General features: G+C 31.5%; 1 protein-coding gene across 3 annotated transcripts in view; it reads left to right on the forward strand.

Moving 5' to 3' along the window:
- The window catches only part of LOC142331163 (ras-related protein Rab-3-like), a 134,598-nt gene that overhangs the window by 17,937 nt on the left and 103,254 nt on the right, over positions 1 to 13,407 (forward strand). For 2 of the 3 annotated variants that reach the window (XR_012757905.1, XM_075376872.1), the window contains exon 2: positions 13,055 to 13,143. The exons of the other annotated variant lie outside the window; for it this stretch is intronic. The gene's annotated coding sequence lies outside the window, so the exon portion shown is untranslated. The remainder of the gene's footprint in view (positions 1 to 13,054; positions 13,144 to 13,407) is intronic. 3 annotated transcript variants of the gene reach the window in all.

Consider the following 13,407-nt stretch of genomic DNA (forward strand, 5'->3'; position numbering starts at 1 on the left):
ATTGTCATCATGATTTCTTCTTCCGATGTTCGGTTTCGGAAATTTTTGCCCCGTGAATTCTTACGCTTTTACTTTATGCTGTCTTCTTGATTCCCGTTCATAATGATGAATTCATGTCTCGTCACACGTTAGACTGCAGTGCAAAAAACAGCTGTACTGTTGTTTCAGTTCCGTGCTCGTGCGAAGTCTTGTCTCCTTATGACATACACAGCACAGAAATAAGGAAATAAGGACTGTCAAAGTTTGGATGACAATGAAGTAAGTATATTATTCAGATTACTCTAGTCACGGTAACATGTGTTATATGCACAAATGAAGCGCATTCACTCATTACTTTACTTGCATTTATAGATCGTGCAAAAACAATCAAACCAACTTATAAAACCTTTCGGATGAAGTTTTGTATTATATAATTTTCATCGGATTACATGTGATGTTATCCATGATAATTAAAAGTGAGAGTTATACGTCGAACAATTTCTTTAAATACAGAGAAAGAAGATATTTTGCCTGAATTTTTTTTACATAATTTCTCCCTCCTTCTCTCTCTCTCAACCATGTTTTGCCACTTTCCATCCTCTATTATATGACATTATAAATGGTATCATTTCACATGTATCAATAGCCACAGGTATTGATAATTTTTTGTTAGGAAGTTACATGGGATATGATTTAATAGTCTATTAAATCAACATGGTCTGTTAATTTAATGTTTAATTTTATGTGTTTTTTTATATTGTATTCACAATGTTTCACTAAACTAAGTTTATCCTTTTTTGAGTATACACAGAACTGAGATTGTTTATAATAGTACTTGTGACTTTTTCTATGATGTGGCTAGCTAATATTACCTGTATATCACTGTAAAAGAGATTTTGGTCTTTATTGTTCATTGTTTGATACTACATCCTGTTTGCCTAATGTAGAACTTTAAACTGTTGCTATAGCTTGGTTTATATTTATTACAGAGGAACTGCAGTAATATATTATAGAAAATTATATATTTTAGTTAAACTGTGCTAAATTCTGTATGGGATGGCTGGTTTCTTTAGTCAAATCTATACTATTAGTGTTCTGTAACGTAAAATACATAGTAAAACTGTAAAAAGTCAGTAGTTCTGTCTAACTGAAATTTAGAATCAGTATTTTAATTAAAATATTTACAGATAACTTTTTGAGTAAACGATTAAATAGGCTATATATAATATTAGATAATATAATAAATGATTGTAAAAATATCTGAAGATATTGGAAATAAATTCATTATTATTTTATTTTTGTTATATTTTTATTATTATTATTATTATTATTATTATTATTATTAATAACTTTTTGGATAAAAAATTAAAGCTTAAATTAAAATAAGCATAATTTAAAACTTAAATTTGTAACAACATTTTCAACATCCAATTCTTTTAAACTTACAAAGGAGGATTTTTGAACTTACTCGCAGATATATTTTAAACAGGAAAAAATTTAAGCAAATGTAGTCTGAAATAAATGTTATATAAAAAAATCTTTTGAAATTTTGTTTGGAGTTCTTCTTTTTGATCATAGTAAAAAATTGACGATGAAATAAATGTCAAATAATACAGCTAGTCATTAATGTTAAAAAAATAATTTTACAAAAATGTTTAAAATTAAAAGACCAGTAAAACATTTATCGGTCTTTTATAATATACTTACTTCTATGGGAGTAGTGTTTCCATCTTTCACTTGTAAAGTTCTAGATTATGTTAGTCAGTCCGTACCTGAGGAGAATAATCCAGTGTTATCTCTCCAAAAGGTCAGCAGTGGGTAATATCGTCAAAGGAGAGGTACAGATCAGAATGAGCTGCGGTGTTCCACAGGGCTTAGTGATGGGATCAATACTATCAAAGAAATTATTGATTGATCAATAATGACTGATATTCACTGATGATTTGGAACTTGTTGATGTAACAGTCAATGGGGGCAGTGATGTAAACTAGGAAGAAGGTGGTAAATATTATTGTCTCATGCCTGCCGGAAGTTGGGCTTCAGTTTTCGCCCAAGAAGATCTGAATGTCATATTCTCGTTGGCATACGCTTACCCCAATTTCATTTAGTCAGTACCACAGTAGTCCACCCTACCCCTGCAGTGAACGGGTGTGGATAGATAAGAATGCCAAGTTTCAGAGATATGTAACAGAAGTGTCGGTTAAGACTGAAAAACTGTAGCTGTCATCGGTCAGATAATGACCAATATCGGGATCGCAGGACATCGAAACAGAGGGTCTTGTCTCAGGTGGTGCTCTCACAGGTTTTGTACAGAACACCAGTCTCATTGATCACACTGAATAGGAGGATAGCCCCTCCTATGAAACGGTTGGAAGTTATTAACTCCAGTTGCTGTGGAAAACTTTTAAGTGCTCATTGTATTTCTTTTTTGAAGCTGCATTCTGTTTCACTAACAGCTAATTGAGCTTTGAGAAAAGCTCAATGTATGATTAATAAAAAGTAGTCATATGTATTAAATAACACTAACCGGTCAACAAAATCTAATTTTTTGTTTTTAAATGAGAGAGTGAATCAGTTCATGACTGATTCTTATAGTACATTTTATGTTGATTTCAGATATGTTAATACATTTTTTCTATCGGGCTCAGTTTTTTCGTAATCAAAATTTCTTTTGAAACAAAAGGTGTATGGTGAACATAGTATGACAATAAATTACATGCATATTGTGCTTATCTAAAATCTATTTCTTTTGGATTTTTACTGTAATTTGCTGTAGGTAGATCCCTCTTTAGATTCAAACAATTGTCCGCTAACATTTTTTGTTTCCATTTTCCCTGGTATCGTGTTTCAATTGTAGATATCAACTGGTGAAAGTGTTCTCATTGTTCATACTGATAAAAAAAAATCCAGTTTATCAATGGAAAAAATCTAAATGGGAATGTAAGAAATGGATTTTGAGTGACATGCTACAGCCAAGTTCTTCGTAGCTTTGAAGGAGTTCACTCACAAGTTCTCTGTAGTTACTGATCTTATGATTTCCAAGGAAGTTGTTTACCACATTTTGAAATTATTTCCATGCAGTAACCTCCACCAAGTCATTCAAACACCAGATCACTCATTAGTTTTCTTAAATGTACCTTTCTTTATTTTATCATCGCTTATATTAGGGAATTTGTTTTGTAGAAACTGAAACCCTGCATCATTATGATCCATTGCTTTAACAAAATTTTTGAATAAACCTAGCTTAATATGTAGTGACGGAAGATGAAATTTTTCTGGTTTTACTAATGCCTGACTAACAATATTCTTCCTACAGTCAGTACCTCTCTCTTTGGCTTATAATACTCTTTTATGTAATGGGTTTTCCTATCCCTGCTATCCCACTTGCACAAAAAGCTACAGAACTTAGTGTATCTAAGTAAAACTGCTATTGCTTTCAGATCTTCACAAATATGCCATAAATATTTCTCATACTGAATCCTGCTCAATAGAAGTTTCGTATTTTCACAAGACTCCTTTATGTGAGCAGCATATGCTAATGGTATTGATAGGTATTTATTTCCAATGTGAAGTAGAACAGCTTAGTTTTAAGCTGTGATGAGTCAATAAAAAGCTGTCATTCGTCAGGATGGTGCATATCTCCCAAAGCTTCCAGTAAAGAGTCCACATCATTATATTCAGTGTATTAAGTTTGCATACTGAGAGAAGAAATGTTCAAATTCTGACCGTTTGTCATGGAAAGCAGTTATTTTAGTGTTTGGTTGTAAAAGATGCCATTAATTCAGTCTTGATGCCAATATTTCTGCTTGATTCTTTGATAAATTAAGATTACGAACCAGATCATTTAATTCTAACCGATTAATTAAATGGGACTCGGTAAATCTATTTTCTAAAAAGTTTGGAACTCTTTCTTCATCGCCTAATAAGCCAGCACAAGATCTAAGTTTCATGATTCTGGTGGTACTGGAATTGGAAGCTCTTGGCTATATGGCACTGGCCGCATGGCAGAGGGAATTACAGGGTATTTAACAGTACATCTAGTTTTAGCTGCTATTCCAGATATCTTTATTACACAAAAATAACAGTCTGTGGTGTGATCCTTCGGTTCTCTCCAAACCATTGGAATGCAAATGGCATGTGACGAGATCCATTTAGCCAACCGGTCCACAATGTTACCAAAGGAAGCACAGCAAATATGAGGAGCCCAAGATTTATCTGATCAACTAATTTACATCCAAAGTACAGTTCATACAACTTTTTTATCAGTGAAGTTATATTTCTTTCCGAGACTTCAACATTACCTCACCACAGAGTAGCAGAAATTGTTTGGATGATTAATGCAACTACAAGGCATTATTATATTATATAATAATAAATTATAATAAATAATATTGTTTAAAAATTAACACTTTATAAACGCACTAGTTTAATAAACATACACTCTGGTGAACAAAATATACCTGCAAATTCAAAAGCAATTATACATGCAAGTAGCTGCATGTTACACACGAGAACTCTCATTTGAATGAGAATTAAAAATATTTTTCTAGTCTGTATGACAATTTACAAGTAAATATAAAATAACTAATGAGCAGATATGTTTATTGTAAGATGAAAATAGGAAAATGAGTCACATTCTTGTTCATTTAATTTAGTGTGTAAATAATAAACATAACTAATGTCCAACAAATCAATGTGACAACAATTAAGGTACTGCAATACTACAGATAACCCGATATTGTATAATTTATGGAAACAAAAAAAAAGAAATAAAATAATAATTTTTATTATTATTATAAATGTTCGTATCTCTAATGCTGGGAAAAGACCTCAGCCGGCTCAAGCAAGGTATGGTAACGATGAATTGAATCTAATATCGCATGGCCCGACCGGCAGATATCAGGAGTCCCCGATTCTATAGATCTTTCAGCGACCCGGATCGGTAGAAATATACTTCCTTACCGATGCGGACATGTTTCCGAAATTACGGACTTGTGCGCGGTGGGATAGAGGTTAGGTGGAACGTCTAGGATTTCCAGTGACTCTTGCAGAGTGTTGGATATTTCACTTAGCGCACCGAAAATTACGGGCACCATTTTCACTGTACTCTGACCCTAGATCTCATTTACCAAGTCTCTGTACTTGGAAATCTTTTCGATATATTCCTTTTCATGTTGGAGACCGATGTTGTGAGCTTTACTTCTTCGTTACCACAACAATTTCAGGGCGATTATGCTCCACCGGTCTATGCGATGATAATAAATTTTATAGTGATCATTCTCCGTTTATCTATGCTTCTATCAGTCAATTTTCTTTTAAACTTTCAATTTAGCGATATAAAGTCACATTATATTACAAAAACATTCTAATAAGTATATCTGTACCAACCAATCAGGTTGTTCTGGTGGTGAACGCGTCTTCCCAAATCAGCCGATTTGGAAGTCGAGAGTTACAGCGTTCAAGTCCTAGTAAAGTCAATTATATTTACACGGATTTGAATACTAGATCTTCGATACCGGTGTTCTCTGGCGGTCGGGTTTCAATTAACCACACATTTCAGGAACGGTCGAACTGAGACTGTACAAAACTACACTTCATTTACACTCATACATATCATCCTCTGAAGTATTATCTGAAAGGTAAATCACCGGAGGCTAAACAGGAAAAAGAAAGAAGTATATCTGTACCGATTCGGGTTTAAACTTACGTCAGCCGTGAGCTCAAATGCTACTATACAGTGAAATTTATTACTTATTTCTATAGATGTTGAACTTTTTTCTAATTTTTAGAACTTAGCTTTTTTCAATCGACGTTAAGACTTTTCTACATAATGTACTTCTACATAATGTAGCTCGCATTAATATAAAGATTGAGAATTATTCTTGAGTTGATCGTAGACCGCTTACTTTCTTCGGATCGGTTTTCTTTTCAGCTCCAGAGTGTACGAGCAAATCATACTGCTATGAAATTTACCGAGTTAAAAATTTAATAATAATACTGAATTTATATATTCCAGCTCCTAAATATTAATTATTAGGTAAATTTTTTCCTCGTCGCCTGAAAAAAAAGGATAGCAAAGACCGTTTAAAAATAAAATATTCACGGGCATAAATTTTTCTATTATATTAAAGAAAGCGTATTTTTGAGTCCCTGAAAATATAAATTTTAGTAACGGTAATAAAAACCAAATTTGTTAGAAAGTGTTACCTTCTTTATTTTCAAGGAAAATAGTTTTGTTATGTGTCCGCATAATTTATTTATCGGTTGTCCTTAGTACGTAGTTTATTTAGAAAACATATTTGCAGCTCGCGTTAGCGTTTACTTAATGATATTTACAGAATTATTACAAGTGTCTTCTAATAAATAAGCTTACTCTTCTTAATTAAAAACAAATTAATACTTTTTAAGAACTTTGTTTTTATTACAATTTTTTGTATTTCCCCGGTACAAGCTGCTTATATCAACCGGTTGGCTAGATCACGTGTTCAACGTTTTATGTCATCTGACTACATACTTATACTTGCAACAACAGATATAATAGTTCAGACGATTTTAATTCTGAAGTAATGCAGCTTGAATGTATAAATTTAATACTTTCAGGTCGCTTGGATATTTTTTTTAGTTTCATAATTATTTTAAGGCAAACTCGATTACCTCTATTTTCGTGGGACGCACAGAAATCCGAAACGATTTTAATATTACACGCGGATAAACGTGGTTAAGTCATTTTTTAAATTATGATACCAAAAAAATAGAAAACTCGAATTAAAAGCCTGTAGAATTTGTAATATGAGGAATTCCCGTACTAGCAATAGAAAGCGACCTGTCACCGACGAAACTTCGAGTAATTTAAATAGTTACAATAAAGGTAATTCTTATCACAAAGAACGATTAAATACCTCTTCCGTAAATCCTGTTTTTTATAAATTAAAAACAAACTTTTATAAATATAGAATTATTTTTTTGACATTTTCAAAACGGCTTACTAAATTACACGACACAGTTTTATAGGGATTACCATCCGATCGTTATTACAACAAAAGTATGCAAAAAATAACGTTTCTAACTTAAATTAAAGAGATTGAAAATAAAAAAACAACACAATTATCTGTAAATAAACGACACAGAAATATCTAATTAAGGTTAACTCTTTTTTCCGCTTTTAAACTTAATAATACGTCTACGAAGACCGTAACCGTAAATCTACAAAATTCAAAACAGGCTTCAAACTGTCCGTTGAAATAAATTTCTTGTAATATGAAGATATATTACCAAAGTCCGAGTTCAACGCGGTAACAAAAATACATTAACGTATGTATTTTACTGTGAAGGTAAAATTTCACGAACAGATAAAAAAACAAAAATTTCGGTGAGAATCACAAATCAAAAAGGTTTATTCTCTGGCCGCTTCATCGCTCTCAAGAATTACGATTTTAGAATGAAATATCTTCATAAAAAATAATTTTTTATTCGCGTCTGGTAAAAATCGTCTGCGCCCGTAGGATCCCACTCTGTTCGTGCAGACAGCCGGCCTTTTGCAGAGACGGCGATGCGATCTATTCATATTTACGACTGTGAGAAGAAATTCTGTGTAAATAACGTATCTTGTACTGAACAGAACTGCTGTCGCGGACGGAAATATCACGACCGATTCGGTCGACGTTATTTAATTCTAGAAAATTGGGAGAGAGCTATGACAGTCGATAATAGAAATTCTGAATAAGTTTTTTTTAGGACCCCGGTGGAAAAAAATTAACTTAATATGCCGATTCGTCGTATTTGCGTAAACAACATGGCAGGTGCTTCTCGGTGAATTCGACTACCGATGTCGTCCCAGTCGGCCTGAAAGATACCTTAGTTATAAGTTCGGAATCCACTCGTATGAAGAAAATGAGGATGTGTCATTAAATTGTATTTCTTAACCCAAATATTTACACCGATACCTATAATCTTTCTCAGTCTACTCGATAAAATATTCATATTTCTACACGTTTACGAAATAATACTGTTGTACAGCTCCTCCTTTGAACATTTCCGACCCTATAGTTGCATCTTATCCTAGGTCTTCTCCGATTTTCGAACTTTTTCGATTTCTTCTCCGGCCAGTCATCACAGAACGATTTTCTAGATAAATCTTACGCCGCTTATTCTCATTCTCAATACCCCGGTACTATTATTTCTAACTGCTTTGTTTATTATCGGATGCGCATTCATCTTCCGAAATATATCAGTTTTTTTATAAATGCTTAAATCGTCTACCCGAATTCAATTCATATTCTTTTATATGTATAATTTATTAGACAGGTTTTTCATAATAACCTTCTGATACTATACTAAACTCTGATAGCTTGCGTCATCAGACGTAATATAGATGAAATGTACGCCTGCTTCTTGTCGGAGAAGAATAAAAATAGCGGTTTTATTTTGTTCGGTGAGAAAAGAATAAAAACACGTGAATGTATCGATTAATAAATATATAATAGTGAAAATAGGTTTTATATTAAGAAAAGTGGTATTAAGAAAAACGGTATCAAAGTGTACCAAAACTACCGGTTATCATGTTAGCGTATGTTTTTTTAGTGAACTAAAAGTCGCGACCTTTCATAAGAAGCTTAACTTTAACAAGTTATATAAATAATCTCTGTCGTTTTCTTGTGTTTCTTACCTCTCTTGTGTTTGAGTTTCTGGCGGAGATTCACTCGACTCCCAAACGGAGAGTCTTGAAAACTTAAATCTACTTTTTTTGTAGACCTTTCTATCGTCTGAAAAGTCGGCTACCGACCGATTCTCTGTCGTTGACAATAGGTAATGAGAAAATTTGATTTTACAGAAAGAAAATTTTCTGAATGGCAGATACGCGTGTATGTGTGTACATATATATATATATGTGTGTGTGTGTGTGTGTGCGCGTAAAAGTGTGTATGTTATAGTAGTATTAGTGGGTATTAGCACACTGGTAATACGATAAGTCGTTCGTAAGAAATTATTACATCGATTGTTAGTATATTTACGGTCGCGTTTATTTATTTCTTATTCCCTTCATGTAAAGCGGTGCATAGAAACCGTGTTAATTTACAATGTAGGTCATTTTAGACGATATTATATTTAATTAGTTTATCGAACAAAAAATTTACATAATTTATTATATACTAAAAATTTAAGCCGCTAAAAAAGAAAAGTCGTTCGACTATCGGTAGAATATTTCTTATCGATTCACAGTGTTTAATCATATGTTGTCTTTATAAAACCGACCGGTCGTATGTTTTGTAGGTTACGATTATCGGCACTGGCTTCGGGCGTGCCGTCGTCATAGGACTGTGGCGTTCTTTCTATAATGCGCGTTAACACGCATCAATACTTTATCACACATCGTATTAAAACGTATAATATTGTTACAAAATACACTTAGGTAAATACGATCGGTAAAAATCATTAATTAATTAGAAGCGTAAATCGTTAATTTTGTTTTTAATTAAGTAAAATGTTGGAAGCCCAGCCGTTACTCGAAACTAGTTTTAATCGATGACATAAAAGGTTTTTACCTTAAACTAAGAAATTCGCTTTTTAGTGACGACATTATCTAGTTTTTTTTTTATTTTCAGTAATTTAAAAAAAATAAAAATAATAAAATAAAGCGGCTTACTTGTTAATTTGACGGCTATAACAAAAAATACTTTCGTAGAAACGTACCCGCAATTCAATCAAATTTTTAAACTCTATGTTTTGTTTATTTATATCTGTTAGCCTTATGGAGATAAAATTTTAATAAATACAATTAGCAATTTTGAATCTATTATCCGACACTTCGATGCAAAAGTTACAACCGAGTTCGATTATATTTTAATCGGATGCAATACGGAATATAATTTCAGCCATCTGAAGAAGAAATCTGCCGTAACAACATTTAACGGTTACTTTTCTATAAATCCGATTTTCTGTTTCCGTTGACATCACAATATTTGAATTAATTAAAGGCTCTTACAATCATAATTTTCAAACTTAGTATATATAAAAAAGAAAATCTTCACGTTTTTAAAAAACTTATGCAGGAAATGTAAACGTAACAGAGGATGTGATACGGTGAGCCGTATTTAAATCAGGATATTAGTCGGTTCGTTATTTTAAAGTTATAATTTTATAAAATACATTAATATAATAAGAGATGCTCAAACTGTGTAACCTTGAACGGTTGTATGTCGACGAACTGTGGACGGGGGTTCCCCTACCTCACTTCACCATCATACTACTTTGGTGCAGAGTTGCCAGACCTACAAACACACGTTGCTAAATAGAAAGCGGTCGGAAAACATTGTTATTATGTCTTCGCTTTACTAAAACAAATATTCAATTGACGCCTCAAAATGCATCTATTAACAAATTTGAATCGACAGCATATCAAAGTTAAATTATTTTTAATTGTTTCTTTAAGTATTTTACATTTTATCTGTTAAATAACTAACAAATATGTTTTATATCGAATGAAAGTTTATTTATAAAAAAATCTCATTTGAAAAATTTATTTAGAAATCATAACATTTACGTACACTTTGATTGTTCACTGAAGCTCTTTACTGTAAACCCTAAAGCGACATTTGTGTGATATGCAAATAGATGTAGTCGACATCAAGAATTAATCGGCCGCTGTACCGCCTGTTAACAAACCTATCATCATTCACTTATGATGTACATTACAGTCGTATATTACATACAAAATGTACCGTGGACCTTTATAATGTACTTTGAAGTACTACTTTAAATCCTACCTGCATAATGTATGCGGTAATTTACATACGAGAACACCAGGTAGCGTATATTTATAATTTTTTCTTTACTGTTATTTATGAATTTTTTTTTAATAATCTGTATTCCTGAGCTGTACAATGGCTCTACATAGTAATTACTTTCAGTAAAAGTATCGATGTTCATTATAAAGCAACCGGTTCCTATTCTAAATAGATAAGAAACTGAACATCTGTTTTCTGGTATACCATCTACTGGGATCGTTCGTTTATTTCCCTGAATATCAAACAAAACCAAAAATTTCTACGTCGAGTATTGCGTAACTTTTGTTACTTCATTTTTTACGTTGACACATTTCCGGATAATTCTATCGTCAAAACTTATTTTACTGGTTCTTTTAATTTTCTGTTAGTCTTTATGTAATTAGTCGACGCCCTCCCCTTTACTTGATAAAGATATCATAATTGATAAGACGTAATGTCAAATAAAGGAAATGGCGTTGACTAAATGTTATATACAGCCTAGCGGCAATTTATAAAAGTACCGGTACAATAAATTTTAACGATGAAGTAATTCCGAAACGCGTCAAAATATGATAAAAGAAATTAATTATTATTATCTTAATAATTAATAAACACAAAATTTAGAATTTTTTTCAAAATACTCATCCCGAAATTTGATATGCTTATAGTACAACCCCTTTTTAACTTTTAAAAAATCTGATGTGGACACCACATAACTTCCTTGTATGCCTTTTAAATTCCATACACGCATTTTTAAAAGTACATAAAAGTTTCCTAGTATTTCATTAATAACTTCTGATTTTTTTTATCGTTATTGAATTACTATTTATAGCAAAAGTTTTTTTACAATCAGAGGTTTATAATTAGTAATAAATCAATATATTTAAATTAAAAAAGTTAAAAAAAAATGAAGTCGGATTCGAATAGATGTGCCTTCCCGTTGTAAGACCAAATATTTCATTAATTAAAATATTATTTGACTGTAACTCTACAGCCGATGAAAATAAATACCGTTTATGATATATCGTTGAAAAGCTCTCGATGAGATCTTATTACTGCATTTAAGAAAAGTCCAAAATCCAATTTGTTCTTTTTTTTATTTTGGGCTTTTTTAGACGCTTCTGTTCCAGTCGATTGCAATCAAAAGAGGAGGTACAAAACTAGATGTTAAAAACAGTCCTAAATCCAAAATTTCAACATTCTACGGCTAATCGTTTTTCAATTATGCGACATATAAAAGTGTGTACGTACAGATATCACGCCGAAATTATTCAAAATAGATCAGGGATTGTCAAAATGGATATTTCCATATTTTCATTGAAATCTGAAAACCGAAATTTTTTTCGATCGCAATACTTTTTAAGAAAGTAAAAATATTTAGTACAATGAAATTTTTCTAATTTGTAAAACAAGTTGTTATCTTTGTTTTTCATTATTAAATTTAAAAGTTCGTCCGATAAGGCCGTTCTCAGGTTTTCTTAAAATTTGGCTAAAAAACTTCTATATACGTGGCACCGATCGTAATTTTTTCAAAATTTGTTGTGAGGTGGGGTATCATGAAAAAACGATTTATTTTTTTTGAAGGCATTTTACAGAAAACAATATTATAGAAAATTTGCTACCCGTAATGCATATATAAATAATCAAGAAAAAAATTCAAAAAACAAACCCCGCCCTAAAAATATTTATTTTATTTTATTTTACTCTATCTCCCTTCGGTTAAAATATTTTTCAAAAATTTTGTTTAAATTTTGTACTTCATGGAGCGAGATAAAGTATAGAAACTCATAAAAATCTTTAAAACCGTTCCAGAAAGAATACTGTAACTTTCAGGATAAGGTATCGGTCAACCGATTTAACTTTTGACGAAAAATAGAATTTTAACTCCTTTTTTGAGGCGCTTCATGGATTGTAACAAATATTTTAAACGGTTAACATCCTTTGTGCGATACATCATTTTAAAGGACACTATAAGACAAGAAAAGAGGTATAAATAAAAATTTAGTATTATGTGTGTTCCGAGATGGCGGTGGGATAAATATTGGATTTTGGAAATTAGTAAATTTAATAAATTCAAATAATAAAATTAAATAAAAAGAAATTAAATTAAAACGAATTAAATTTAATCTATTTAGATTAAATTAGCCCGGTTAAAAATCGGTAGCGTATGAAAAAACGCCATCATACCTAATTGGGATTCGAACCCGGAACCACCAAATTAAATGCGCTACCTACTCAGCCATAGAGGTCGTAAATAATTAATTCATTTATTTTATTTATTAAACTATTATAATTTACGGTTTTTTTTTCAGGATATCTTTGGTGGAACCGTCTGATTTTATAAAAATGGTAACTTTCATTCATTACCGTTTGTAGCCGTCATCTCCAGTCATAATAATAGGTAATTTTTTTACAACTATGTATTACTAACGGTATATTCTATAGATATAATTATTTTCTTATACGATAAATAATAAAGAAACCAAAATTTAAAAAAAATATATAAGGGTCGTCTAATTATTATTAAAGACAAATTTCTCTGAAGCTTAAAAAAATGTTTAATCGATGTGACATTTTGTTCACTTTTCTACTTTAATATACTCGTACTTGTCCCGATCTTTAAATCAGGTTATTTATGACTGTTGCAAAAAAGTCTTTGTCTTGA

The sequence above is a fragment of the Lycorma delicatula genome, chromosome 10, assembly GCF_047948215.1.
Source record: "Lycorma delicatula isolate Av1 chromosome 10, ASM4794821v1, whole genome shotgun sequence".
Lineage (NCBI taxonomy): Eukaryota > Metazoa > Arthropoda > Insecta > Hemiptera > Fulgoridae > Lycorma > Lycorma delicatula.